Consider the following 25,556-nt stretch of genomic DNA (forward strand, 5'->3'; position numbering starts at 1 on the left):
AATTATTCCTGTTAACCCTAAAGAACACCTAGGGCTCTATCTGAGATTTTCCGAAAGTTTCACATACTAAGATTACTTTTCAGAAACCTATGAACTCCAGATGGATTCCTAGGCTAGTTAAGTCCTGAAACCCAGAGGAGCCAGCCTCTCCAAGAACATCAACTTGTTCCATCCCCCTATCCAATATTGTCAACACCCTTTTCAACATGAAAAATTTAGAAAGGGCAGAGCCCAAATACTCCCTAAAACTGGGAGAAGGCTCAAAGGAGAAAGAGAAGTAATAACAGAGAAGATAGGATTCAACTAATGAGTATGATTGGTGAATCATTATATTGAGATTCTTTTAGTCTCTAGTGTCTTGGAGCATCTAGAAGTAAAAACCTAAAATTGTGAAATGGTAACCCATACCAAACTCTGAAATCTGTTCCATAACTACTTGTAACAATGTATTTTGAAATTGAATGTTTTGATATGTTATATTCCATAATAAAACTTTAAAGAAAAGCAGCAACCTATGGGACAAGGATATTTTCATCTCTCCTATCCACAGAGAGAACCCCAAGAGAGGTGCCATAAAGCATTTTTATGTGTATCATAACCCAGAATAGCTCTCATCTCTTTTGATCAGTCCCTTAGATCCATAATTGGAATCTAAGCCTATTTGTAAGTTCTGTATTAAATCTGAATATTTAAAATAACCAGCAAACAAATTGCTTTCCAAATAATAAAAATGTCTGTCATGCATTTATATTGTAATTACTTTTATTGATATTATTTTTGATAGAATTTACAAAATTGTTTTCCATGATATTCAAAGTAAAATTTTTATCTGTTCTAAAATCATACTGAAAAATTGTGGAAATTTTTTAAATGAAAAAGTTTCCCCAATTTTATATATGTTCACAATAGTTATTTATTCACAAAAATATTATCAAGATTTCTATTGACTTTAATCCTAGACCCCCCCATTAAAATCTTATCAATTCAGACACAGAATGAAGAAAATAAACATATCCTTGAATCCACACTAATTTTTAAAATCTTAGTATTTTCCATATCTTTTTACATTATTAGTAAATACTTTTGAATTTTAGATAACTTTTTATTTAAATATATCCTACAGTTTTTTTTAAGAAAAGAGCACAATGTAGTGAATTTTCTCAAAGTGAAAACAACAGTGTTACCAACACACACTAAGAAAGAAACATTATCAGCACAGGGGAAGCCTTATTGTTGTATCTTTAAAGACACAGGGCATGCCTAGGGTCATGGTTAGGTTCAAGTATCAACCTGGCCAGGTGGTGGTGCCTGTGTGTCTGGTTGGGCAAGTGCTGGTCTGTCTGTTGCTATGAGAATATTTCATGGACTTAAATCATGGTTATGTCAGCTGTATCCACAGCTGATTACATTTGTAATCAGCCAAGGGGAGTGTCTTCTGCAGTGGGTGATGCTTAATCTAGTCACTGGAAGGTTTTTAAGGAGGATTCAGAAGAGACAGCTCTCTTCCTGTTTCAGCTGGTGGGCTTCTCCTATGGAGTTCATCCAGACCCTTCATTGAAGTCGTCAGCTTCACAGCCTGCCTGACAGATTTTGAACTCTTCCATTCCTACAGTTGTCCATTTAGCCTCTCCTGAGAATTCATTGGAGAGCTTCATCAGAGTTGCCAGCGTGAAGCCTGCCCTGCAAACCTTGGACTCGACATTCCCACGGTTATGTGAGACACTTTTATAAATTTTATCTCATATTTCCTGCCGAATCTGTTTTTCTAGAGAACCCTAGCTAATATACGTAGTAGTTATTTGTGAATTTATTGTTTCTATGGCATTTTAAGGATTTTATTTAGACATTACTTTAGATTTACAGAAAAAAATAAGAAAATAATTCAGAGCCTCCCTGAAGATAACATTCCACATATCCATAGTAGTTAAGTATCAACACCAGGACATTAAAAAGGGTACACTGCCATAAATGAACCTGTGACCTAATTAGAATTACAACAATTTATCTATGACTGTCCTTTTTGTTTCAGGATCCCAAATTGCATTCAGTTATTTTATGTCTTATGCTCTTCCAATCTGTGATAGCTCCTCAGCCTTTTCTTGTTTTTCATGTCCTTGACACTTGAAAGGTTCTTATCAGTGTTTTTGTACAATCTCTTAATTGGGATTTGTCTAACATTTCCTCATTATTATATTGAGGTTATGCATTTTGGCAGAATATCACAGAAGGGTTGTGCCCTTCTCAGTTTTAATTTTTTCCATTTGCAATTAATAAATCACTTAGGGAGGAAGTTTGATTCTATGGAAATACTGTTTTTCATCAAACAGTAGCCCACTGAATTTAGAATCCATAGGTGAATCTTGCCTGCAACAACTTGTACTGTGATGTTTCTTGAGAGTGATTTTGTATTTCCCTCATTGCTTCTCCATTTATTAATTGGAATTTTTCTGTAAGGTAGAATACTTCCTCCATGCCCCCTCCTCCTTCCATTCCTTCCTCCTTCTTCCATTCATCCTTCTTTCCTAACCTCCCTCCCTTCCTCCTTCCCTCCCTTCCTTTAGTCCTTTTTATTTTTTTGCTTTCTTTGGTTCTTTATATTATTGTGTACTTATAGATATTCATTTATGGGTTTTATTCAATAGTGTAATACTTTATTTCATTGTTCAGATTGTTTCATTTGATCATTGTGTGTTCTGCCATTAGGAACCAAGATGTGTATGCTAGAAGTGCTTTTTGCTAATCATTGCTACTAGCCCACTCAGCATGCAGAGCTGGGAAATATATACATATATATGTGTATTCCTTCTGTGTATATGAATATTATGTATATCTGTGTGTGTTTTTGCATATATATAGATATATATTTGCCAATCATCCATACACACCCATTTGTATATGTATATTTCTCTCTCTGTATGTTTTAAGTGCATGTGTATGTGTTGTGTGTAGGTATCCATGAGATCTTACTAATAACGCTAATTCCAATTAAAGACCACAGAGCTCATTCTAATCTATCTCCTTTCCTTATGTTCACTTCTTTCTCCTCCAGTTAAAAAAGAAAAACTTTTTTTTTCTTTTTAGGTCTCAATCTCTACTTTTTATAATCTAGTAAACACATAATATCAGAATAGCCATGGAAATGATAATGGCAGGATTTACTAACAAGAGTATAGTATTTGTATAGTTATTTTGTGATTATGACTACAATATCCAGTGAAACTTTGCAAAAATTACCTGTTAGATTTTTCTCCCTCACCTTTTCAATGTAGTTGTACAATTTATTTTATATAGTTTCCATTTTATTAAAGATTTAATTACACTTAGTTGCCACACACATTCTGATTGATTTAAGTTAATTATTTATTTGGGGAGTATATGAGATATCAGTGTGGTTCTAAGTGACACAGATATACAAATGGGTAAACCCATAAAGCATCATGAGCTCCTCATCCCTACTAACCAGTTACTGTTTATCTCTTCATTACATTCTCATTCATCCCTTGTGGGGAACCTCTCGCTTTAATTTCTCATTTTTCTTTACTGTGTGTTTTTTTGTTAATCTCCTTCATTCATACCTGAAAAGTAGCATTTTACAGATAACCTTCATACTTTGCTTGTTTAACTTAGCAGCATATCCTGAAAATTAGTCAAAATCCATTCATAAAGAAAACAAATTGGTAAAAGCACTAAATTCCATTAGCCCATAATGAATCTTGCATCTTGTAATTTCCAGGGTAACTACCAAAAACAATGAATTAATGTATTGCAAACAGGCTAGTATGTAAGAAAAGTGGAATAATAAAGCACTGTTTGACTAGTTATAAATATGTAAGTGACAAGAAATAAAAGCAAGCAATAGACCAGATAAATAAAAACACATGTAAAGATGATAGCTACAAATGCCATCACAGCAGAAATTATATAATTACAAATGGCCTAAGTTTCCAGATAACCACAAAGATTGTCAGAATGGAATTAAAAGCAAAAACTAGAATGCACCTAACATATGAGGATGAGAAACATTTGAAAGTATGGATAAAAAAAATGAATACCAAACAAATTTATTTTGGTAAATTTATTTTGTTTGGTAAGCAAATATTACCAAACAAAAAGGTGACCTAGCCTTACTAATATAAAACAAAGTCTTTATAGAAGACTTTAAAGAAGAAACAATTACTTGAAGTTAAGAAGAACTTTTCGTAATGACAAAATAATTCATCAACCAGGAAGTTAAATAATCCTCACATTAAAAGCATTATGTAACATGGGTTCAATATATGAAGAAAAATTTAAAAATTGTTTTGACAAATCAGCAGTCCTAATTGCAGATTTAAACCCAACTCATAAAATAATTGCTAAGAAGAGGCATATTAACATAATGGTATGGATAAGACAATTAACAAAAGTTACCTAACACATATAGAGAGACAACACTGTACCTAATAAATATATTCAACAACTTTTTAATCATACAGAGAGCATTTAGAACAGTTTGGCCATAATGTTGAAAATAGAGCAAGTCTGAATACATTTGAAAAGATTAAAGTCATACTGGCAATTTCATTTACAGATAGAAAATACAGATAGAAAAAAATGGACAAAATACTATTTTTCAATAAGTAAAAATTTCATAGAAATGGAGATACAATAATGTAGTATAAACCCGTGTAAGCAAGACAACATTAACAATTTTCAGTATTTGGACAATTTTGTTTTACCTAATTTCACCCACACTTTTGCTGTAATTTTTAAAACTAAATCCCAGGCCTCTTGTCATTGCAATCATAATTTAAAAGGAAAATAATGATATTTCTTGATGTAAACTATCAGCCCTAGTTCGTATTTCCTGTCTTATAAATGACTTTTATCTTTGGATTTATTCAAATCAGGATCCAAACAAGTCCTACACATTGTGTTTTGATGATAGGTTTCTTAATTCTCCTTTCATTTCTCACAGAACTATGCAAACATATTCTGTGAAAGTATGGAGAGTTAATATCGTAGGCTTTGTAACCTGATGGGTTCTGTAGCAATCTCTAAATTCTGCTGTTACAGCATGAAAGCAGTCATAGACAATAATAAAGAAATGGGAGTGGTTGTGTACCAATAAAACTTTATTTGCACAAACATCCAGCAGGTCAGAGTTGGCCCACCAATTGTCAGTTGAGAACCAAGCCTGCTTTACAAGTTCTGTGAAAAGAGAACTTAACTTGCAGAAAGTGACAATATGTTATGATTTTATAACTTGGCACTAAAATAACCTTAAGCACTATAAAAGTAATCGAACAATCCCTAAGGGGAACTCTCTACCTTTGAACTCCTTATTTTCCAGCCTTGAACAATCTCTTCTTTATCCCCTGCTACTCCATTCATTATTCAATCAACTAATCCTTAGGAAGTTTGAAAAATCTGTGTCTGAAAATTGTGGTTTATGACAGAACACAGTTGTGACCCAAATTTTTATATGGTTATCATAGAAAGGAGGCTATACTATGTTTACTTTAAAGAAAGTAGTAATTTTAGGTAATGTTTGGGGTTTCTTTAGGATCATTTCCAAATATAAATAAAAAAGAAATTGTTTACAAAGCACATGATGATTAAAACCAAAGGAGAGACTTTCAAAAAGAAAAATAAAATCACCAAGCCCGTGAGTTAGAAAAGAGGCTAAATGACAAGGCTCTAACTTCCTAGCAAGCCAACCTCTGGAACCATTTGGTCCTTCTCACTCTATTTCTATTAGGAAATTGGGGAATCAGCAGTAATGGAGTTCACACCCCCAGCAATCTTGACTTTACAGCCTGGATTCTGGAGCCAGCCTGCATGGGCTGAGTCCTAAGCCTATTTTTCATTTGTTGTGGGGACAAGTTATTCTAACATTCAGTTCTTCAGTTTTCACCTATGTAGAATAAGGACAATAATAGCAGGAACATCAAATTAAACTACACATTTGATGAACTCACTGTCCCTTTTTCATAATAAGAATTCTCTTAATGGGAGTCATATTATTGTTGCAGTTGTTAGAGCTGGTGCTGAGGAAAACATGCACCAAAGGCTCTGAGTACTAAACCACAGAGTTCAAGAATCAAAGTCAGTGAGGAATTCCTCACTAACTAATAATTCAGGAACATCTAATACAGAAAATATTGAGAATAAGTTAATTAATGGCAATATAGATAATTAAAACTTTGAAAATTAAAGTGTTGTAAAATACACATTTTTGGTGTTTTTAATGTTCAGCTCTTTTCAGAAGTATACATTTTCATCACTTAAGCTACCATGACAAAAGATTTGTATGATTCACAGAAAGAAAATAGCTAAACAAAATTAATATTTATATTGATTAATGATGGGTTTTGTGAATACAAGTGAATTAAATGTGAAATTTTGACTTTTATGTACTCTGTAGTGTCTGACAAAATTCAAAATGTGTCCACACATTGTGCAAATCATCAATCTAAACCACTCACATTTTCAGACATGTTACTGTGAATGCATTCAGGTCTTGGACATTGATCTTTCCATGAGATTTTAGTTCACATGGAGCCATAGCAGTATGAAATTATTGTTCTTAGGCTCTGCCCATCCTTTAGAGTATTTTTGAAATTTAGGGAATCCTTACTTAATCATGTTCCTTGCTAATAATTCTTTATACTTACAAATTTAAATAATCTTAATATCTTCCAGTATAATTATTCTGTGATCTATGTTTTTAGTTATGATTAAAAAGTTAAATATTCACTAAACAATCATCCCATCACTACCAGAAAGGGGGCTGTTCTAGTTTACTAGCTGCCAGAATGCAATATACCAGAAATGGAATGGTTTTAACAAAGGGAATTTAATAAGTTGCTGGTTTACAGTTCTAAGGCTGAGAAAATGTCCCAATTAAAACAAGTCTATAGAAATGTCCAATCAAAGGCATCCAGGGTAAGATACCTTGATTCAAGAAGGTCAATGAAGTTCAGGGTTTCTCTCTCAAGTGAGAAGGCACATGGTGAACACAGTCAGGGCTTCTCTCTCAGCTGGGATGGCACATGGCAAACACGGCATCATCTGCTAGCTTTCTCTCCTGGCTTCGGTTTCATGAAGCTCCCCGGGAGGCGTTTTCCTTCTTCATCTCCAAAGGTCGCTGGCTGGTGGACTCTCTGCTTCATGGTACTGCAGCATTCTCTGCTCTCTCTGAATCCCTCTCTCCAAAATGTTTCCCCTTTTGTAGGACTCCAGTAAACCAATCAAGACCCACTCAAAAGGGTGGAGACATGTCATCCCCTAATCCAGTTTAACAACCATTCTTGACTAAATCACATCAACCAGGGAGATGATCTCATTACAGTTTCAAATATACAGTATTGAATAGGGATTATTCTACCTTTATGAAGTGGGATTTATATTAATACATGGCTTTTCTTAGGGGGAATACTTCCTTTCAAACCGGCACAGGGGCACAGCAGTAACTGAAGTTATAGATAAGAATAGAAGCTCATATTGATCAAGCAGGATTTCTGAGATCAGACGAAAAAATGAGCAAGTGGCAGAAATGGGATACAAAGCACTTTTGCAACTTTCAAAACATTCATTAAACCACATTGACTGTAAACCACATTGTGAACTGGTATATCTTTTAAAATGTATCATTTTTGAGCATCCTAATTATTATGAAGAAACATACAAAGAGTCCCAAAAAGCTGCGTACAAAAAGGTACATTCTTACATATGCACATACATCTTGTAAACCTGCAAATACACATCCATATGCATATTTCTGGAGATATTCTATATGGGTTCAAATCTTAGCACAGTCATCTAACTAGTTGTGTCAAATATAACATTTTCTTAAGCTACCTGTTCCTCAGATTGCCCATTTATAAAAGTAGATTATAATAGTATTTCCTCATGGAGTTTCTATGAATATTACATAGTTAATTCACAAAGCAATTAGAAGAGTGGCTAAGTGTTCCATACAACATATGTGTGTGTATACAAGCACTGTTAGGGATCTACAGAAAGGAGTATAGGCAGACAGTAGGATAATTTGGCAGAATAATGCTGCCCTCTCTCAATTGTAACATTTTCTTGACAAATTTTAGATCCACTCTTTCCTTGTACAGGAAGGATAATGGAGCCCTTCTTATTGTCGTGTTGATTTGCTCTGGGTTACAAATGCAAACATTGGAGAAGCAAACCATGAATTAAAAAGGAAGGACCAGCCATTAAAATGCAGTTTATCAGTGTCAAACCTCCAGCCCTCACATTAATGAAATCGTAAGAAATTGCATAGAATCTTATCACCAATCTATGAATAATCTATGTGGAGTCAGTAATTGAGTCATTCTAACTGACCACATGTGCATATCCAAAGAAATAGGATTTGATGCCAATTATTAATTATAATAGAGATTCGTCTTTAATATTTTGAAAGATGAAGTGGCCACTGAATACTGTCATGTTCTGATGATTTAAATCAGGAGATGGATTTTCTGTGATCACTGGAAGTATAGAAGAAATATAGGAGGGGGATAAGATACCTTCTATATCTCAGTGGTTTGGGTTCATATTGCCCTTTTACCCAGCTACAATATCCAAGGCAAGCACATTTTATATAGTTCTTCTTTGAAAAAAATATCCATCACACATACAAAAAATCAGCTCCACATAATCAGAAATGTTCTTATATGGGCTAAATCTATTATTCAGTCTGTTTTCACAGTTAAAGGTTTCTTTGTTTTCTATCAGCCATAGGAAAATATGTGATGCACTTAGATATTGTGTATGTATATGTACAGTGCTAAGCACACAAGGAACACAATAAATGTTAACTTTGTTTTATGTAATCATTATTTCTCAAGTGCTTTGCTAATACAGAAATTTGTATAGATTTGTCACTAAGGATTATAGGAATGATTATCTTTTGCTTTTTACAATATCCCCATAGCAACTTCAACTGGGACCTAATATTTAGCTGGGTGACACCTTAATATAACCCAACAGAAACTCTTATCATTTAATTGCATAACCGTGGAGAGGATAATCTAGGTATTTCTGTTCCCCAATAGTAAGCAAGATATCAGCTTCCAATGAAATAATTAATTTTAAACAACTTTCAACTATTCTTTGATAGAGTTACTAAGAGGCTAAGTGAATTATTATTCTCTTTAGAGAAGGAACGAATAACTCATTCAAATAATAACTGGAACTAAAATTAAAATGTCCTTTGAATATCAGCTGCCCATACTCACACTTTAATCCATCTTTACAACCCTGTTTTCTTAAGACTTCAACTGTATTGCATACTTTATCATAACATTTGAAGGAAAAACAGTGGCTGGTAATGACTTCAGGTGACACACCTCTGATTTTCTCTGTGCTGTCTCCTTGTATCATCCAACATTTATAGGATGTAATGCTGTCCCATTTTCACATTGAAGACTGTACTGAGAAGTGTTGTATTCAGCGACCCTGTCTGATCTCTGGAAGATTGTGTGTCTCATGAGAGATTATTGTGTCCCTGCTCGAGATATTCTCAGCTCCATGCACATGAAAAGAAAATCAGAGAAATATTCAAGTCTGTGCTGATGATGTAATGATACATTCGAGCCTACTTGCTTCCTGAAAAGCAGTGTGATGTGAATATGCCCATCATCAATCAGAATAAGTTACTTAAAATAATTTTCAGAGTTATGAATCAGCAGATCATTTAGACTCAATTTTAGTTTATTAATGCTTATATTTGTATTGCATTTTAAAACACCTTTGGGGAATGGTGCCATATTGGATACATGTACATCTCTGCTGCTGGCAGTGGGCACCCAACAGTGGCTATAGCCCTTGGTGAGTGCAGCCCATGCATAACCTCCATCCTTACCACCATGCCCACTTTGTTCATGAGCCCACTGGGCAATGCAGGAGTGGCTGAGGAAAGAGGATAACTTGGATCCATAGGACGGGGCATCTTATCTAACTGATTATTAAAACCTTCTTCTGCTGAAGTCACCCTCCTCTGAGCATTCACATGGGACACAAATATCTTCAAGTTCTTTGCCCACTCAAGAAGGTCTATCCACATACCTGTTCCTCAGACTCCTTGTCACCAATTTTCCCATCATGCTCCTTCCAGCCAGACCATTAGCAACTATCCGTGAGTCAGCAGACAAATGCACCTCTGGCCAGTTTTCCTTCCAGCAAAATGAACAGCCACATGCACTGCTTGAAGTTCCACACAGTGGGAGGATTTCCTCGCACCACTGTCCTTCAGGGACTTCCTGGAAAGGGTTTGAAGTGCTGCAGCTGTCCACTTTTGGGTAGGTCCTGCATATTGTGCAGAACCATCTGTAAACCAGTCCTGAGTTCTCTCTTCCTCAGTCAACTCACTGTAAGGAGCTCCCCAAGAGGCCATAGCTCTGGTCTGGGATAGAGAAGGCAATGTGGCAGGAGTGGCAGCCATGGGCATTTGGGCCACTTCCTCATGTAACTTACTTGTGCCTTCAGGACATGCTCCAGCCCTATCTCTAATATACAATTTCCATTTTATAATGGAGTGTTGCTGTGCATTTCCAACTTATGACTTGGTGGGTCAGACAACAGCCAGCTCATGATAGGCAACTCAGGTCTCATGGCAACTTGGTGGCCTGTGGTTAAATTCAGTCTCTACGAAGGCTCAGTAGCAGGCTGAAATTGTTGCTCAAAAAAAAGAGTAGTTATCTGCAGCAGATGGTAAGGCTTTGCTCCAAAATCCTAAGGGTTGGGGGTGCAAGGGTTAAGTTCAGTGGTAGAATTCTCGCCTGCCATGTGAGAGACCCAGGTTTGACCCATGCACTTCCCGAACAAACATAAAAACAAATAAAAATTCAACAGATAGTGATGCAATAAGGGGATACACACATGGAAAAGAATGAAATTGACCCCAAATATGCAGCATACAAAAAAAAATCCTAAGGGTGTGCATTGTGATTCTACCACAGGGACCTGTCAAAGGCACCAGACAGCATTCCTAATTGCCACAATGCTTCCAGCATCATTTGATCTGCTGGACCATATGGTCCAAGTGGCAGAGCAGCAAAGTGGCCTGAACCTGTTGCAGAACCTTCTCATGTTCAAGTCCCTACTCAAAACTAGCAGCTTTTCTGGTCACTCAGTAAATGGGCCAGAGTAGCACACCCAAAATCCAAAGTGGCCAATAAGCATTTTCTCTTTTTTTGTCATAGGAGGGAGTAGATGCAACAGCTTATTGTTATTATTAGAAGGGGTATCTCAAAATGCCATAAACCACAGGACACCTAGAAATTTCACTGAAGTGGAAGACCCCTGTATTTTTGTTGGATTTATATCCCATCCCCTGACCTGCAAATGCCTTACCAATAAGTCTAGAGTACTTATGCCTTCTTGATCACGAGGTCCAATCAGCATGATTTAATCAATATAATGGACCAGTGTGATGTCTTGTGGGAAGGAGAAATGATCACAATTACTGTGGACAAGATTGTGGCATAGGGCTGGAAAGATACACTGCTGGCCTTGACAGCTGAATGCAAACTGTTTCTGGTGGTCCTTACAGCTCTTAAGAAAAAAGGTTTTGCCAGATCAATACCTGCATACTGGGTACCAGGGAATGTGTTGAATTGCTCAAGCAATGATACCACATCTGGAATAGCAGCTGCAATTGGAGTCACCATCTGGGTAAGTATACAATAATCCACTCTAATCTGCCAAGTCCCGTCTGTTTTCTGCATGAGCCAAATAGAGTTGAATGGAGATGTGGTGGGAATCACCACCTCTGCATCCTTCAAGTCCTTAAGAGTGGCACTAATCTCTGCAAACTCTCTAGTAATCCCCACAGTAATTCTGATTCACTATTTTGCTATCTAGGGGCAGTTCTAGTGGCTTCCACTTGGCCTTTGCTACCATAATATCCCTCACTCCACAAGTCAGAGAACCAATGTGGGGATTCTGTCAGTTGCTGAGTATGTCAATTCCAATTTATGCATTCTGGAATTGGGGAAATGACCACAGAATAGACCTGGGGACTCATGTGGTTGGAGTTTGACAAGTCATGATAGGTAGCAATGTCAGACCGTGCTGTTAGCTGACTTTGATGAGATTTTGTACTGTTTTTTTACTTTGTATTATACTTGTATTGTTACTGAAATCGTTTAAGCCTTTTATGATATTATGACATGAATGTAATTTGTGTATGGAAAGAACATGTTTTGGGGCCCAAAGGCTTTTAAACTGTTATTTATCCCAGAAAAGCCATGTTCTTCTAATCCAGTCTTCTGAGCACACACCTATTGTGGGTGCAACATTTGGATTCAGTTGGTTCCAGTGATAAGACCCACCAAATTTCAAGGTGGGTCTTAATCCTTTTATTGGAGTCCTCTGGGAAAAGAATATAGAAAGAGCTCAGAGCTGGTACAGAAAGCAAAATGATGAAAGATGCTTAGAGACAGAAAATGCTCCAGAAGATGCTAAGAGGTGAAATCTATAGTTTACAACAGAGAAGATAATAGAAGACCCACAGACACTTATACAGGGAAAAATGACCCAGGAGAGGCCAGAAGGACCCATAGGAGCTGAAAGATCCATTTTGGGAATGATCCCAGCAGAGAAGGGTCAGCAGATGTCACCATGTACCTTCCCATGTGACAGTGAAACCCCGGGCATGATTGCCCTTTCGAAGCTTTAGCAAACCAAAACAGCATATTTTCATTTTTACACTTGTAAAGGACCTAGAAGTTTTGGCATATGGTATGAAAAGGGAAAATAGTCACATTCTGGCAATTTCTTTAACTTTTATTAGATGAGAATTCTTTACAGATATTTTTATTATGTATCAATTACATATTTTATTATGTTGTAAATGTCATTTCTCTATACACCAAATATGTGCTACAACTACATGTGCATCATATGGAAATTGCTGAAGCTCTGGGATTTTTCAGACATAGCTGTCCCTCAGGTTCCATGGAGACTCTGGTTAAAAGACATCCAGGGATTACAAGAGCATGGAATAGATTTGGAATAAACTGGAAGGCTATAGGAAGACCTTGAATTTTGAATAGAGAAACTGTTAAATGTGGGAAGACATGTTACCATCTGCAGAGCTACTTCTGTGTGCTAATAATTGAGCCAAAAGCTGATGAGAAATAAAAGAACCGCAGTCTGTCCTCACAGGGCTTCAAGTCTATAGGGAAATGATTACTAAGAAAACTACACAAATCTATCAGTACTTACAAATGCATATAGTTCATTCAAAGAAAAATTCAGGAAACTTTGGAGGCTTATGCACCAAGTAACCTGACCTGGGCACAGAAGGAACACTTTCTTCATACATCATCATGTAGGGCACACTTCAACTTTTTAAAGTCCTCATATATGTCCTCTAAGGATCCCTAGAGGTCTGTTTACTTGTCACACTGCTTATGGTGGAGGCAGAAGGAATCAAACCTCTGTTTACCTAGCCCCATGGCCCTATGCAATGTCTCCCATGTCAGATTTTGGAGTGGCATCCTGTGAAAGAGTATTTTTTAAACTATCCCATGCATGTTTTAAAACATGTTTGTAATTTATCTGACCTACTTCCCATTGAGAGCCCTTTAAGCACAGCTGACACTAGTGATCCCTTATCACTCCCAAAATGCCATGGAAGTGAGTGGGCATAGCATCCATGGTGTTTTAGTTTGTGAGATGCTGAAATGTGATATACCCGAACTAGAACAAGTTATAAAGGGGGAATTTAATGTTACAGGTTTACAGTTTTAAGCTTATAAAAGTGTCCAAACTAAGGCATCCAGGGAAAGATACTTTTAATTCAAGGAAGGTTGATGGGTCAGGAACACCTCTGTCAGCTGGGTAGTCATGTGGCTGGCATCTGCTGGTCCCTTGTTCTTGGGCTCCATTGCTTACAGCCTCTGTTCTGGTGGGGGCTCCTCACTTTGCTTCTCCAGGGCCGGCCTTCATCTCTTGGCTTCTGTTGGTTCTTTGCAGGTTCTGCTTGCTTGGCTGACATCTCATATTGATGTCTCCTGGGCTCCAAACATCTCCAAACATCTGTGTCTCTGTTCTCCAAGTGCCAGCATCTGTATCAGCTCTCTGTCTTTCTCAGCTCTGTCATTTCTTCAAAATGTTTCCCCTTTTAAAATTAGGACTCCAGTAGATGAATCAAGACCCATCTAAAATAGGTGGAGTCACATCCCCATCTAATCAAAAGACCACCACAATTGGGTATGCCACATCTCCTTGTAGATAAGGTAATAAAAAGTTTCTGCCTTACAGTACTGAATGAGAATTAAAAGAAATGGCTACCTCCACAAGATTGGATCGGGATTAAAACCTGGCTTTTCTGAGGTACATAATACTTTCAAACCAGCACACATGGTTATGCTGAAAACGCCATGAATCTTTGTCTGGTTCATGTGGGTCATTCACCTGGAAAGACCTCAGCTACCAGTAAGGGTCTGAAGGCCCTGAGACTGACATTCTACCAGGAAGCCCTGGCCAGTGGAGAGGTCTCTTGTAGGTCCTCCAGGCAGAGTGTCAACTGACAGACATGTGACATTAACCCATGTAATTCCATCCTCTGGCTGTAGAAACAACCCCAGCCAGGGAGTTGTCTCTGTTGAGGCCCTAGACATCATAAAGTAGAAATGGCCACCCCCACTGTGGCCTGCAGAATACCTACATGAGCAAAGTAAAATGGTTATGTTCTACTATTTTGTGAATTAGGGTTTTGTCTAATAGCAAAATAAATAATACGCTTTTATTAAAGTGAAAAGGTACAATGAATTTACATTAAAATCCTAGTTTCCTTCCCTGTTCCCTCAGGTATGCCTCTGAAAGTAACAACTATTTTGCATATCCATCAGACACATTAATTGAAAATACCCATAACAAAGACGTCATGCCAGCCATTTTTCTAAGGACTCACCTATATTTACTCATTTATTCTACACTCACTGTGGGCACATAGGTGACAGGAGGAAGGAAAGTCCTCATCTTCATCCAACTGTTCTCCCAAAATGGGAAACCTAAATTACTTTACCTTCAAATGCTACTCCTTTGATAGGACGGCGACATTTTACACATATACATATTTCCTAATTATTTTTCATTTTCTTTTCCAACTCGACATTCATTTTTGAATAAGTGTCTAGTTCATTTTTCAAAGAAGCACATATAAAATTTTCAAGCTGGGGCCTCTGAAATTCTGTTCAGACACTACTAAATTCTGTTAGTATTAGCGGTTTTCTTCCACACCATCCAACCATGGACCTCAGTTGGGGAAATCACTGCAGAAAATATGGCAAACCATTAATAATTCAGTTTTTTTTACTTCATCAGTGACCTATTTATCAGTTCTAGAAATTTGAGATGACTCAGCAATGATAGTCATTTGTAGAGCAGTGTTTTTTTTTACCATGAAGGGGTGCTATCTTTGTTTTAAACATGTCAGCTTTCTCATCTTCACTCTAAAATTTTCCCTTTTTCCATATAATTGGAGACACATCACAGCTTTTCAGATAGCTAGTTTTCATAGACGGCTCATACAAATTTGCATGATTGGGTGTCCATATATGAGCCAGTACTCAAAAACATGCATTTATCTTAATTATATATGTTCACCCAACATGTTTATCCATAACAGGAATGAACTGGTGATAATATACTGGTTTTTCTTTTTAATTGAAAATCCACCCTTTCACATGCAGCAATGATAAAGACGCTGCTTAGTGAATTCACAGAGAATGAGACAAAGCTGAGTGTATAGATTTCGTTATGGAACAGGGAAAGCTAGTTAATAAGTTAATATACAGAAATGATGAGAGAAGGATATATGTAAGTAGATAAATTCTTAGAAAAGTATCACCTTTCAAACTGAATATATGTTGATGCTTTCTTTCTACTCTAGAACAAATTGTACATTATTTTTTCTAGAAAGCTTTGGTGACTCAGGAATGGTAAAAATGGGTAATGGGTGGGATTTTAGGTCAAGAATGATACCTCTGGGGCAGGCCACAGTGGCTCAGCAGGCAAGAATGCTTGCCAGCCATGCCAAAGGACCCGGGTTCGATTTTTTTACATGCCTGCCCATGTAAAAAAAAAACAAAAAACAAAGAATGATACCTCTGTTTCTTCTGAGTATGTCAGTTTCTTCCACTTCACCCTGCCATTTCACTACTGACTATATATGGGAAGGAAACAGCTCATTTTCTCTCATGAAAGTTATTTTCAAAATCAGAAAATAGTATATGGGTCCAGGATTCAGTTAAAAAAAGTTTACTGTTAATGATGTGTCCATGTAAAACATGCATATCTAGAGAGTAGCAGTTGGACTTCACAATGTGGAGAACATGCACTCTGAAAATTCTGTGAGACCCCATTGTCATGGTAATGTGGTGACACACATATGGCCCTTGGTTCTGCCCCTTTGTGCACAGAGAGATTCAAGGTTGGCAGCAGGTAGAGAAGCTCTCAGCTCATCTGTAGACATGGGAAATCTAAACTGATGCTCAAGAGCTATTCTTACATTGGCCTGCTTAATTCAGTCCCCTCCAATGGGGAAAGGTAATTTTATAAATTATTTCTCATCTTCTTTTTCAGTTTCTCCTCTCCAATTTTAGATGGGCATTATAATGTTGTTTCACCCTTTATTTACATTTGTTTTTTTTTTAACAAGCTAATTGCTTTTAAAACTAATCTCCATTTAGAAAAATTTGCCATTACCCTTACTCCCCCTCCCCATTTGCTAGTCGCTTGGGAGAATATGATAATATCCATTTTACTAATGTTTTGTACTTATTAAGTACAGAATATAGTAAATTACTAATTTTAGAAATTTGGATTGAATTTGTATTGGTTGAGATGGGTAGGGAGGCATTTCACACAGTAAAGCATTACTAACTAGCTTTGTTTTTATCATGCTTCCTGCTACCTTTCTCTCATTATGTATATTTAGTCCAGTACATTTGGGTATCTGGTCCACTCCTTTCACAAGTATTCAAAAATATCTTAAGACTGTTTATGTTGAAGAGTCAATATATGAACTAAAACCCACATTTCTTTTCATACCTGGTGGCTACCCCAAATCCCCATTTACAGATTTGTATATGTAAGATTTCCCCAAGCCATTCCCCTCCCTAGAGATAAGCCTGGGCAAAGAGAATGATTTTTTCTCAATTACCCAGTGAGTAGCCTGACTTTCAATACATAACAATAGAGAGAAAAGTCAGTGAACTTAGAGGGACAGATAGATAACCAAGTACACAGACAGTTAATTACCCAGAGAAAATTAGGTAATGTATCATAGCTGAGAAGAGCAATAAAATTTATGAAGTGGATGGCCCAGAAGCAGCTTACTTCATGTAAGTTAACCAACAGATTCTATTAACAGAAGACTTTTGTCTGAGTCAAGTAAAGTCCCCTAATTCATGAGCAGCAACACCAATGTACTGTATCCTCCCAGCTCCCACAGGGGACCCATTGGAGGAGATTTCTAATGTCAGGGCAAACGAGGAGAACCCATCCAAAACCAAGGTAAGAATGCCTTTGTTTGTCTGAAATGATTACATCACTTTCTTGGTTAACTTCTTTTTCAGTCAAGTTCAGATTTGAAAATGCCATGTAGATTATACAATTTAGGTACTGAACACTACAGGTGGGAGGTGGGCAGAATCTCTGGCCAACTGAAAACTGATTCCAAAAGAGCATACTATGTTGGCAGCATCAGAATGGAAAATGTATGGTAGAGGCCCTTTCCTAAGTGGCATTTTTTATTCTTTGCATTAAGAATTTTGTGATTGCCCACAAACACAGTGGACTTAGAGCAATCAAGAGAGAAAAAGATCTGTGCAAATGGTGCATAGCAAGATCTGATATTCACAGGGTTTTTTTTCCTTCTATAGGTGGCCTCAGAAACAAGAGGAAAAAGTCCATATTCTGGAATCATACACAGGCAAAGGAGAGATATCTAGGAAGTATGGTGGGATGCCTTTGCTAACTTTAGTGTGGACAGCCACCATAATTCCCGATTCCATGTAGGAGAGAGAATGGGGGGTGTGGTGAGAGAAATTGATCTCCAAGTAAAGAACTCATTCCTATTTCTACAGTCACTGAAAGGAGCTGGGTTCTCTTTGAGTGGAATGGATTAACAAGAATTGGATTTGGGAGGTATCAATGGCTAAGTCAGTGTGGTATGATTGTAAATGTGTGTGTGTGTGTGCAAATACTTGTGTGTGTTTATCATAGATGTAGGTCCTGTTTACACAGGCCAATTGCCAGTGTCAACTATGCCAAGAAAATAATCCCATCTGACCATTTACATATAATAGCTAATACAGTGCTCATCACTGCCCTATATGGTGGGTTTGTTTACTATATACACAACTCAGATGGAGAAATGGAGGCATAAAGATAAGTGTCCCACACCTCATGTGTTTATTATTGATATATTAGTATGAGGGCTCAGTCCTTACGGTGTACAGCTCTGTAGGTTTTGACAAATGCCTATTGTCATGTAGCTACCATTACAGAATGCCATGGTTTGTATTATGTACCCCAAAATGATATACTGCTCAATACCTATGAATATGGCCTTATTTGAAATAGGGTCTTTGAAGATGTCATCAACAAGAGGTCATACTGATATACAACGGGCCCTATTCCAGTTTATAAGAAGAGGGGAAATAGAGAGAGTAAGGTGAATGAAAACGAAGACAGCGTGTCTTCATCTCAGATGAGATGCTCATGAGAAGTCTCATAGGCCTTCCGGCTTCAAAGTCAAAATGCAGCTCAACCCAAAGACATGGGTGAAGTTAACCGAGATATTTCCAACTCCTGGTTGGCAAGACACCATCATCAGTGGATCTTTCCATTGAGATCCCAGATATCAAAAAAATATGAACAGTTATCCTCACTATGCCCTGTTTTGATTCCTAACCCTGTGAAATAAGAGCCAAGTAAAAATGACCTTTTTTATGATGCTAGTTTGAGAAGTTTTTTTCTTAAGAGGAAAGACACTTGAAAAAGATTCACAAGAATGTACATTGAAATCTGAGTGAACTTGCTTCCCTATTCTTCAGTTCTCCAGGTTCTGCCTCTCAAGTAAAAACTGCTAAGATTTTGCATAACATTCCAGAATTAGTACAGAAACTTTCATATTTGATACTGTAGTACCATTTTCCATATTTATTCATATTTTTTTCATTTATGTGACTATACATAGGAGGCTGCAGGCAAAAATATGAAGTTTGTACTGTGTTCCTATAGTCTCTGTAGTCATCCTCCAATTGGATGGTTACATTTTTCTTAACGTGTTTCCTAATCCTTTTCTCATTTCTCTTCTGAATGGCATTCAGAAGTATGAACCCATTTTCTACTTTCTGCTTCTCTCAATCTATATTCTTCATATTGTTCTATCAGGTTGGGGGCTGTTTAGGACATTAAAGTATTACCAGTCCCCCCCCCCCCACATCTTCTCAAATACTCCCCTCACTTAGGTAAGCACTGGAGAGAATATGCCATCATTTATATTAATAAGTCTGATACCTCATCAAAAGCCTAATTGATTTACTAGTTGAAAAAGCATTGATGGCCATTTGTACTGTAGAATCCCATACTGTTTTAGCTTGTAAAAGCTGCCAGAGTGCAATATACTATAAGGGAGTGAATTTATTAGGAGATAATACGATTGCTAGATACTAGGCAAGGGAGCTCCAGCATCTGTGTATGTGTCTGAAATCAACTGAGCCTACTGAGACCAAAACTTATCATCATCATAATAAGGTAGCCATGGCCTGAAGCCTAAGTGATAACTGCACACTTTAGTATAGTTGTCATGTGCTTAAAGCACATAGAAAGGCCACATACTTCCAGTGATACCAAAGTTTTGAGCTTTGAGGCATCATGTAAGACAAACAGGTTAACAACAAGGACTGAGGGCACAGTTCAGCAGCTTGCCCAAGGCAGATAGGCATCATGAAAATAGTTTGTTGCATTTGATAACATTATTGGCATGAACTCTAGAGATCCTCAAATCCTGTGAGCAACACGTAGTAGGGACACTGAAGAATAAGAACTCAAGTATGTATTTTCTTAGCATTTGTAGATGAACTAGTTCACGTTGCTATGGTATGTCTATAGCTACAAAGCCAAGGACTGCCTGCCATTTTTACTGCTCCCCCAACTTGCCATCTTTCTCCCACCCCACAGCAGCTCACTCTGTGCTTCTAACCACTCACCTCCATATTACTCTGACCTTATCCAAACCAAGAAAAGTGCCCTGAGTTACGCAGGCACAACACCCTAAATCAATTGTTACTCTGTGTCACCCTCGCTCCCCTAAGTGCCTGTTGGAAGAGCTTCTGCAGGCCAGAGAAGTAGAGGAAGTCCCATGTGTTCCATAAATAAGGTTGCTTTTTGGCTAGAAGCTGTTGTACAATGTAGAGAACATTTTCAACCTCAGAAAACAGTGTCCTAGGCAGCTGCTCAGAACCTGTCACTGCGTCTGTTCATTCAACTCCTCTAACACAGGACATGTCCACAACAGTCAGAATTTCAGAGTGATAAGGTTGGAGGTGAGTGCTGTGAGGGCCCAACTAAAAGAGGAAGTGAGAACTTGAGAAAGGATTTCTTCACCTCCTCTCATTTGCGACTGTGTAATGTTTTGTTGAAGGCCTCTGATTCCACACACCCCAGGGAAGGTCTGAAATCAAAGGGAAAAAGCATGACAATCTTGAGTGTCCAGCAAGCCCTCAACTGGTTAAGGATGGGATGGGTGAGCCACTGTCTCTAACAATTTTCCTGCAGATGTTTGCATTCCTAAAGATTGGCTTGTGGATCAGCGGGATGACTCCACCAGTAGTGAGGATGAGAACAATCCAGGTAGGCATCAAGGCTCAAGGAAGGATCCAATGGGAAAGGGTTCCCAAAAGCAGTTGTATTACACCTGGTACTTTGCAGATTGAGCAAAGGGGTGAGAAATGAGAAAGCAATAGAAATAGATATGGAGGTCTGGTTTATTATTTACAAACTTTAATTGCATAATAGAGTTTTAGGACCATGGACTTTCAAGTGTTTTGTGTTTGCAATAATCTTTTATTGCTTTGCTATGTAAGATTATCTTTCCAGCAAGCTCTGCTCTTTTCCTGCCTCAACCACTGCCAAACTTCAAAGGCTTTGGTTCTCTAGGCTTACTGCATATATGTTCCCACATCTCGAAAGCATATACTTGAACAAATTTCTTGTCTCCACTTATCACCCAAATACAAATCCTGGAAGTAGGAATAAAACAAGAATTTTCTCCCATTTGACAGAGGTTGGTGTCTAGCTGACCTCTCAATACCTTCCAAGGCTTAGCAGTATTTCTGGAGGACTCATGTGAAGGGACTGCTAATTGTTTCACACACTGGTTGACACAGTCCCACAGTATAGTCTTGATTGTTCCCCTAGTTATCTCATATTAAAGAACAATATAATTAGTGGAGGCTGAAAAGGGAAAAAGAAATGGCAGTGTACTGGTTTGAAACTGTTGTGTACCCCAGAAAAGCAATATTCTTTAACCCTGATTCAATACTACTGGATGGGCTTTTTTTTTTCTTTTTTTTTTCCATAGGCAGGTATCAGGAATTGAACACAGGTCTCTGGCATGGCAAGTGAGAACTCTGCATGCTGTGCGACTGTGGCCCACCCTGGGTGGGATTTTTTGATTAAACTGTTTCCATAGAGATATATCTCCACCCATTCAAAGTGAGTTTGCTTACAGAAGTCCTTTAAGAGGGAACCATTTAGGAAAAAGCTTCAGAGCCCACACAGACTTTAGGAGATGCAAAAGGAAAATGAACCGGAGAAGGCTTTTGAAATGAGAGGCCTGAAGAAAAAGCTAACAGACATCACCATGTGCCTTTCTAGCTGACAGAGGTCTTGATCCAAGGTTTCTTCCTATGGAAATGTTTATAGCCTTAGAACTGTAAACTTGCAACTTAACAAATCCCCCTTTAAAAGCCATTCCATTTCTGGTATATTGCATCCTGGCAGCTTTAGCAAATTAATACGGGCGGGAATTAGGAGAAAAAGAAGTGGCAACACATATTGAGGGAGGGAAAAAGGGAAGAAAGACTATGTCATCCCAGAAAGATGTGGAGACAATGTCTGCCGTCTTAAGGGAAAAGGAAGGCATGGGCACGTCTTCCTGGACACAGTTGCAGTATTTGAGGGCCAGAAAAGGGACTCTGGAGATCTAGCCCCACTCCCTCATGGCAGAGGTGAAGCAATTGAGGCCTTTGAAAAGGAGAATAATGATGAGGACAGAATTGTCCTGGGATCAATCACATCCTGACATGAACAACAGGAGCTCAAGTTCTTCCCTCAACTCCAGCTTTCTTCTTTCCTTTCGCAAGGACACTGCATCACGGAAACTGCCCTCATCCATTCAGAAGGCTTCTTCACAGATTCAGAAGTGTCTGATAGAATGACAATTTCCAAGTAATTTATTTCTTTTTTCCATCTCTTTTTAAGTCTGTTTCTTCTCTGCCCTAGGAGAGGAGAATAGGAATGAGGACACAATTTTGTCCTGGGATCAGATCACATCCTAACATTAAAAGGGTCTTGAGTTCTCCCCTCATCTCTAACTTTCCTTTCACAGCGCCACCCGATCCATCACGGTTACTGCCCTCATCCATGCAGAAGCCAACTTCATGGATTCAGAAGATTCTGATGTAGGGAATGACAATTTATAATTTATTTCCATTTATGTTTAAATATGTTTCTTTCCTGTTAAGTTTCTCTTTGTACCACTTTTTTATTCCATCTTTCCCTTTTTATATCACTGTCACCATGAAGGTTATGGTTTCACCAAGGAAGATGAGATTACAGGAATAACAGTGTTTATAAAGTTTCTCCCCATTCCTCACCTACTTTTCTAGTATTGCCTTGAATTCCAAATCTACTGTGCATCATAAATATTTCCATATAACACTGACTTATTCAGGCAGAAAGCTAGACTGGAAGTCAGATACATTGGGCCACCCCTGCAGAGGGGGCACGTGTGTATTCAGTTCTGGGCTGGGCTCTCCCCTCACAGGTGTGTTTCCTACACATGGTAGCTTTGGATATGCAGGCTTGTTCTCTTTCCTACAGCTGTTTACACTCTTTGAGGAGTAAAAATCTCTTTTAGTAAATCCCCCATTACTTAAAAGGAAGCAGGATGTGAAAAGAGAAAAAAGAAGTGGAAATATAGTGTGGAGTGGGTAGAATGAGTAGGGAAAGGGAAACAGGGTCACACGTACACTATTGTTTCCTTTATTTCTTTCTGGCACTTCAGGAAAATCAGCACTACTAAGGAGGTCACTGGGAGGCCACCATTGAGATTGGATACAGAGGCAGAAACAAGAAGTGGTTGGTCAAAATAAGAGCAGGAAAATGAAGGATTTTCTGAGAACCTGTCCAGGGAACAGGAACTCATTCCATAGAAGACCTAAAGTTGCTCTACCATGGTCTCCGATGGGTCCCTAATTGGGAGGAGAGGGCTATAATGCCTGCAAGGCTACCATCTGTAATTCACATGGCATTCTTTGTGAAGACTGGCCTTGGATTTCTTCCAAATCTTGGTCCTATGACACTGAATCTTCCCAACTCTGTACCCTCAAGGGCAACAGGTAGTTGGATTAGTTAAGTTCTGAGTGGAGTGAAGGATGTGGGTGGTCCTGACTGCCTCAGAGTAAGTTCTCCTCAGCAAAGGGTAAGTTTAATTATCTTAGCTTGCCAGGGCTGCTCTAACAAATACAACTGCCTTGTTGGCTCAAAGGACATGAATTTATTGTCTCTTTATTTGGGAGACTAAAAGACCAAAACCAGTGTCAATAGGATCATGCTTTCTCTAGTGACAGCTTGCTGACTAGAGAAATCTCTGCCTCTGTCATCTGGCCATCTGTCTCCTAATGTTTCCTCATCCTGACTGTGACCAAATTCCCTCTGCTTATAAGGACTCCAGTCATATTGGGTTGAAGTCCACCATGATTCAATAGGCCTCACCTTCACTAATAGGATCTTTAATGATCCTATTTATATAAGTTCCCATCCATAGGACTGGAGGTTAGGACTTGACCATGTCTTTGTGGGTGACATTATTCAATAAATAATCAGGGCAGAGGCATTCTGGGGTATTCGGAGACAAGCATGGCTGCTCTCTTGGCCCAACTTTCTATCTCAGTAGGCCTGCCTGATTAGGAGCTCCCAAGCCCTGGCTACCATCAGTCTCTGTAACACTCTGGCCAGGGCACCTTTCACCAAGCTGAGGATCTAAGAATTCTATTATATATGTAAAATGCAAATAATTGCAAAATCTGAAGGAAATTATAATGCAGTATTCCCTTGGGATTGCATAAAGGGGGTAGGATTACAAGTTACTTCTGTTCCTTCTATTTGCTTTTTAATTTCAACATCAGTTAAAATAAATATAACTGTTTTATATTTTTAAATGGGGATCTCTTGTAACCTTTATATCATGAAATAGAGTAAATTAAGAAAATTTTTTTTTATTATCAAATTTAATGACTTTCACTTTAAAGGCACAGGGAATGTTTTATAGTTCCTTTAAAGAGAAAAAATGATTGTTAGAAAAAGGTAAGAGCTCCAGGAAAGCTCTCAATTTTTGTGAGCTGTCATGACTGGACTGTATTGAAGGTAAGGGTTGAGGGGGCAGGGTCACTACTTCCACCCCTGTTCCTTTACTTCTGCTCCTCACACAGCACAGGTATGTGGTATTCTGCCTTTCATCCAGGAATCCTAGAGCCCTCCCCTTTCTTCTGTATCACTTTCATTCTTCAGGAGAAACTTACCTAAGGAATGTCCTGCCAAGCAATATTTATCGCCACTCTCTGCCAATAGACAACATTCTCAGCACAGAGCAGCAAACTGGCCTTGATGCCCTGAAGATATCACTTCTGTGAAAGTCGGGGGCCCAAGGTTGCCTCTCTAGAGTCTGAGGTCTCTACTGGATACTTCAGCCCACCCCAGTGAGGTTCCTTCTCCATTCATCTCTGTGTCTCCTCAGTGATTCCAGGACTTGTGTTTGTGTTGCAGATCCTACCATTCAAAACTGCAAAGATGGTGACCTGGAGGCCTCAGCCTGAGCCTCCATGGAAAAGATATGGTGGTTAGAGGCTGGAATAAGACATGACTTGAAAGAAACAGAACCATCTCATACTCATCACCTAATATCCCATCCTGTAATCAACCAATTTAATAACAATTTAGTTTTTTAATTGTGTAAATTGAGAACTTTAGGAATAAGCTCTATATTTAATCTTGGATTTTACTATAGTAAACAATATTGTATAATACTACTAGTATTTATTTTTCTTAATATATATCTCAATAAAAGAAACACATACACAGAAAAGCACTTTAGTAGTTATAGTTATATTCACATGTCAACTTATCAGGTGATGGTGCCCAGTTCTGTTGTTGTGGACTTAAATCATCAGCATGTGAAATCCACCTATGGCTAATTACATCTGTAATCAGTTAAGGGAGTGTCTTCCAGTGATATTTATATTTGACAAGATAGG

General features: G+C 38.0%; 1 long non-coding RNA gene across 2 annotated transcripts; it reads left to right on the top strand.

Annotated features, from left to right (window-relative positions):
• Window positions 1–842: 842 nt before the first annotated feature.
• Window positions 843–24,554, top strand: LOC143683925 (uncharacterized). Of its 2 annotated transcripts, XR_013175726.1 has the most exons (4): window positions 843–1,714; window positions 11,552–16,557; window positions 17,456–17,526; window positions 17,895–24,554. It is a non-coding gene; the product is annotated as an uncharacterized LOC143683925 (long non-coding RNA). The 2 variants fall into 2 exon arrangements; XR_013175725.1 differs by having other exon boundaries at window positions 11,552–17,526.
• Window positions 24,555–25,556: the final 1,002 nt, after the last annotated feature.

Source organism: Tamandua tetradactyla, chromosome 5 (assembly GCF_023851605.1).
Source record: "Tamandua tetradactyla isolate mTamTet1 chromosome 5, mTamTet1.pri, whole genome shotgun sequence".
Classification (NCBI taxonomy): Eukaryota; Metazoa; Chordata; class Mammalia; order Pilosa; family Myrmecophagidae; genus Tamandua; species Tamandua tetradactyla.